The sequence below is a fragment of the Macaca fascicularis genome, chromosome 6, assembly GCF_037993035.2.
Source record: "Macaca fascicularis isolate 582-1 chromosome 6, T2T-MFA8v1.1".
NCBI classification, from domain to species: Eukaryota; Metazoa; Chordata; class Mammalia; order Primates; family Cercopithecidae; genus Macaca; species Macaca fascicularis.
In genome coordinates, this window is record NC_088380.1 from 122,075,014 (window position 1) to 122,081,121 (window position 6,108).

Consider the following 6,108-nt stretch of genomic DNA (forward strand, 5'->3'; position numbering starts at 1 on the left):
GGAGGCTGAGGCAGGAGAATGGCGTGAACCTGAGAGTTGGAGCTTGCAGTGAGCCAAGATCGCACCACTGCGCTCCAGTCTGGGCGACAGAGCGAGATTCCTTCTCCAAAAAAAAAAAAAAGAAAGAAAGAAAAGAAAATTAAGCCACACAGAGTATGTGATTAACAAATAAGTGAAATTATCATTACTACTTCTGGCCGAGCAACAGGCACAGGCACAGGAATCAGACTGGTTGTTACACCAGCAATCACTGAAATTATTGAATACAAATATAAGTCTATATGTAGTGCTTCAACAGACTTTCTTCTCCAGGATGAGAAAGCTTGTTCAGATTGAAGAGACAAGCAGTGGTTGTGGAGACAAACAGGATTCAAAATCAGGTCCCACTGCTACCATTTAGGGAAAGATATTGGGAAAGTTACTGAATCTTGGGAAAGTTATTGAACTGCCTTGTGCTCAGTTTTCTCATCTGCAAAAGAGAGTAACAGCTCATTAAGTTATGAAGATTAAACAAGTTAACTGTGAATAAGGGCAGCCATTGTTAGCATGTTTACTCTTTTCGTATAAAGATGCAGTTACTCTGTTCTGTCTTTTATTTACTTTGCTAATTGTCACTCCAAGAGGAGCAGTGAAAAATCTGGCTTCAATTCTTGTTCTTTCTCTTAGGAGCCACATGGCCTCCGACTATCAGGTACTCCTTCAATAAAAGGATTGGCCCACTTTTCTCTCCAGAGAGGAGAGTTTCCAAATAAAATATTTTGAAGACTGAAACTCAACATATGATGTCTCATTATTTATACTTATTATCTCCTACGATTCCAATTTTTGTCTCATTCTTTCTTATCACCTACGCTTTTCTTTGGCTTCCTGCCTGGAACTTTTTCCTATACTATGTCACTACTTACCATAATCTCCAATATCTCTACTTTCTCTTCTACCCAAATCTTTATGCCACATTACTTACAATTTCTTAAATGTGCCTTAAACTTTTATTATAGGATAGTGGTGTGTATATACATACATTTAAATTTATTTTAAATTTAATCTCTCCTCAAGCCCACAGAGACTGGTATTAAATTAGCATATGTAAAATGCCAAAGAAGCATATAGTAGTGATTACTATAAATGCTAAATAAAATATGATTTCAGCAACTGTTTGCTGAGGTCCTCCTGTGTATACAACACTGTGCTACAGAGATGACTCTAATGAGAGTTCCTGGCCTGAAAGAGGTGACATATTCCAGTTTGGGAGTTAAGACTTGTCAATAAGTAAGCACTATACATAAAACACTTCTAAAATAATAGAGGCCTTTCAGAAAGATTGATGGGTTTATCTGAACCAGGTGGCAACACAGTCACCCTCTCTGCCCACCAAGATGGTGCTCAACCCCAGCAGCAACTAAGACATGTCGAAAAAGATGTTTTGATGCCTAACATAATGAGAAAAATGGCCAGAGAGAGGTGTTCTGAACAAGTTCAAGATTTTACCAAGTGTTGCAAGAACTCTGGAATCCTTAGGGTGGTAAAATACTGGAAAGAAAATTCTGCATTGAAAGACTCTCTTAACTGCTTACTATAATGATCCAGTCTTTTACAAAGAATACAAAATGTAAAACCTGAAGGAATTTAAGAACTCAGAAAAACTGGAATTTCTACCAAGTAAAAGCTACACAAGCTTCCCATAAGCATGTAGGCAAATATTTGAGTGGCCCTCAGAACTCTAATACTCATGGAAGTCATTTCTAGTAGAAATCACCTGAGATAATAAACTCAAGATAAGAATGTGTGTTTGCTTTATCCTAATTATAGAAATATTAATTTTATCTGAAATCAAGATCTTTTATTAAAAAGAGATTGATGGATTTCAAAGACTTTCAAGTGGACGTATCTGAAAAAAAAAAACAAAAAACACTAAAAGCATTCACTAAAAAAAAGGTGAATTTTCTTTAACAACAATTAATATCTTAAATGTTTGAGATTATGTCATTTTTCCAGAACAAATGAAACCTGGATGACAACTTGCTATAACTGTACTTAGATATTTATCAATTCCATCTGTTCATTCTTTCTTGATCCTGCCTGAGGAGGAATCAGAGTCTGGTTGTGTGTCACAGGGTGGGATTGTGGCCTCTAATGTGGGTGTTTAACTCCCAGAAAACAGAATGCTCACCAGGGTGCTTTATTAACAGTCTTTATGGGATGGAAGGTGGAATGAATTCCCTTTAACATTTCTGTTTCAGTCTGTGTTCTTGGTGATGAACAGCAGAAAGCAACTCTGACTATATTAAGCAACAACATTTATTAGAAGGTTCTTAGGAGCTCACAGTCCTCAGCAGGCTAAAGGTCACGCTTGGAACACAGGCTAAGGTATCAAGACCAAAGCCAGTCTCCTAACATTCATGAGGCCCAGAACAAGAGTACAAATAGAGCCCATGGTTAAGCTCACAACCTACCCACTTTTTTATCCTAGCCCCAGCCCCATTTCACACCACAAGGGCCCTCACGCACACTGGTGAGAATCCTCAGCCCTCTTGTCTAAGCTCTTTCTACACATTACTCACACTCCAAACAGATGCTCTTGCCACTCTGAGGACCTGTGATTGCAAACAGTGGTGGCCTGATCTGCTCTCACAGGCTTTGGGCCCTTTGGGCAGGGAATCCCAGGATTCTGGGTACCCAGAGTACAGTCTAGAAGGATAGTCTAGAGAATATGGACTCTAGGTGAGCAGAGGTGAAGCCAGAAGAGATCACAGTGGGGCCCTCTATAGCCCAGGGGAGCCCTCCTGTTCAGGTCTAAAGAAGATCCTGCTCACAGCAAAGGTCTGTCACAGCAAGACTCATTGGGGCTGCCTGGAACCACACTCCTGGCATGAACCTCTACTGTTAGCATTGCAACAATGGGACACCACTCTCTCAAGAGGCCACATCCAGGTGGCATCATCCAATGGCCAAGCACAAGTCGCCTGTCTCCCCCAGGCTTTTCCAGGGAGGAAGAGGCCTCACCTAGCCCCTTGGGCTTCCTCCCAGGACCATGACACAGAGTACAAAAGAAAATTAGGGTGCTATAAACCAGGATGATTCATTGGATAATGCTAAAGCATCAAACATTTATAGCTGTTCCTTAAGACTCTACTACTCTTTTTTTTTTTTTTTCTTAAATAGAGTTCAGGCTGGTCTCAAACTCCTGGGCTCAAATAATCCTCCCAGCTCAGCCTCCCAAAGTGCTGGGATTACAGGCTTGAGCCACCTCACCAGGCCTTCTGTTACTCTTAATAGCTGTTTATTCTGTGCTAGATCTGGAAACATGACCATTGCCAGATACACCTGAGAAACAAATCTCTAGTTAATGTCAATTTGTGTGTGTGTGTTGGAGTGGGGGTGGGATATACCCATCCATAAGATCACAGGACAAAAAAAAAAACCATTTATTTTATTATTGCTATTGATCTACCTTCCTACTTTTTCTCATGTTCCTCACCCCCATCTCAAAGATCTCTACTTGTTTGGAAGTTGTAAGTAAGCAAGAAGTCATATACCATGTAACAACATTTCAGCCAATGACAGACCACATATATTATAGTGGTACTATAAGGTTATAATACCATATTTGACTGTACCTTTTCTATGCTTAGATACATTTAGATATACACTTACAATTGCGTTGATTGCCTATAGTATTTAGTATAATAACCTGCCTTATAGCATATAGCCTAGGTGTGTAGTAAGCTGTACCATCTAGGATTGTGTAAGTATACTCTATGGTGTTTGCACAACAATGAAATTGCCTAACTACACATTTCTCAGAATGTATTCCTACTGTTAAGCAATACATGACTATACTAAGAAAGGTATCATAGACTATTAGATCAAAAATTCCTCTAATGGCATGAGACTCCAAGAGTCCTTTGAATATGGCAAAGAGGAAAAACCCAGTCCTAGGATCAAATTGTGCTGGAATGGGACCAGAAACAGACCCTTCCACGATGGCCCTCTCCTGAAAATAACCATCCTGAACACATGTTCAAGACTCAAGTCACGGAGGGAAGCAGGAGAAAATAATTGGGAGCATCACAGAATCCTCACTGTGTTAGTTTGCTCAGGTTATCATTGCAAAATACCAGAGAATGGGTGGTTTAAATAACAGACATTTATTTTCTCCCAGTTCTGGAGGCTGAAAGTCTAAGACCAAGGTGCCAGCTGATTCTGTTAATGAGGGCTATCACCTCAGAAAGGGAGAGAGTTCTCTGATTTATCTTCTTATAAGGAAACTAATTCTATGGGATCAGGACACCACCCTTAGGATCTCATTTAACATTGATTACTTCCTTAGAGATCCCATCTCCAAAAATTACCACACTGGGGGTTAAGACATCGTATAGACATTATAGTAGGAATTTGTGGAAGGGACAAAAACATTAAATCCATAACACTCATTAAACAGTCAGGGATCTTAAATATTATGTTTATTCTCCTATTTATTAAAAGTGAGGCATCCAGGCATTAATTGCACACACATAAAAAATCATTGAGTGAAAGCTTTACACACAGATGCACACACAAGAGGAGGGGATAAAAACCCATCCTTTAGAAACATAGAAAGCTATGTGTGCTGACTTATAATACTGTAATGAGCAAAACATATTATTAAATGAAAAAAGCAAGTTGCTGAACATTGTGATGGGTATGGTACTGACTGTGTAAAAGGAAGGAGGAATTACGTATACATCCATACTTGCATATGTCTGAACTATCTCGGAAGGGATATATGAGCAAACTAATAGACGTGGTGGCGGGGACTGATGGTTGGGGACTGGGAATGTAGGGACACTTTTCATCAATTTTCCCTGTGCAGTTTTTCCTGAAGGAAGTGTTGTGGAAGCAACCAAAAGTCGAGGTGCACTAGTTTATGATGTTGCCCCACAGATGCACAAAAGAATGGAGCATGTACAGGTATTACCTATTCAAAATTTTTAAAGGGAAAAATAGATAAATACATTGTGCAATTAAGCCAATAGGGAAGTAAGCTACAATGCAGTTAACAGCTATACCTAAACCCTCTCAGAGGACACAAGCCTTTTACCCCACTCTCATAGAAGCAAAGTCTTAGGCAGATGAAATCGTTTTAAAGAAATCACTGGGAAATCTCTACTTAATTGAAGCCTGGAATTTGCTTCTGGAATTTGTTTCCTTTGTTTCTCTTGCTTCTCATTTATTTCTTAAATAATAGAAGCACAAGAATCAGCAACATTATTTTCTAACCTTTGGAGAAATAACGAAATGTGGGCAAAGGAGATCCTAAGAAGCCCAGAGTCAAAATGTCATAAACTTTTTGGTGCAAAGTTGTTGGGAGAAGCACAAGAAGAAGCACCAAATGTTTTAGCCAGCATTTTGGAAATTTCTGAAACATGCTTGTAAGTGTAGAAGAACAGATCTAAACAGAAAGGAAATTTGAAGGCATGGCAAAGGTGAACAAGGACCATTATGAAAGAGGAATGCAAATTCATATTTTTCCCAAAGGAGAAAGAAACAAAAGATCCAAATAATTGTGCCACTGACCAAATACTAGTTTGTAACTGAAAACCAAAGTTGTAGGAATTTCATTGACATTCTTAATGTATCTAAACAAATACATTTTTAACTAGTAAAAAGGTAAAAAGATGATACCTGCTGTTTGAAAAAACAGTGGAATCCTCCAACAGTGTTTGAATAATTGTTTTAAAAGATTTGCTTTTATCTGTTGAAAACACGAGTTGAGGAACTAAAGCACACTTGGTGCTTAGCTCTAGAATATATTAAGGGACTAAAGCAAGCTTTCAGAATGCCACAGTGGTAACAGACAGGAATCGCCTGACTTCCTTCATCAAACTTGATCTTGAGGTACCTCCAGGATCCCTGGCTTGCTAACCGATTTCTAGCAATTGCCATGTTAAGCAAGAACTAGGGTATTTTTTGAGTTCAGTATTAGCACACAGGTACCTTTTCTCTCAAAAGAAATCTACCCTGGTGCATTAGCCCTCATCATTACACAGAAAAAGAATGTGAGTACAGAGAAAAATGGGAAACAAGCATAAAGCAGAACTAGAGATTGCTTCCTGAAGAGTATGCCTC

At 39.0% G+C, this 6,108-nt stretch overlaps 1 pseudogene; it reads left to right on the top strand.

The window, feature by feature from the left end:
- Positions 1-1,193: 1,193 nt before the first annotated feature.
- Positions 1,194-1,825, top strand: LOC123574018 (COX assembly mitochondrial protein homolog pseudogene; annotated as a pseudogene).
- The last annotated feature ends 4,283 nt before the right edge of the window (positions 1,826-6,108 follow it).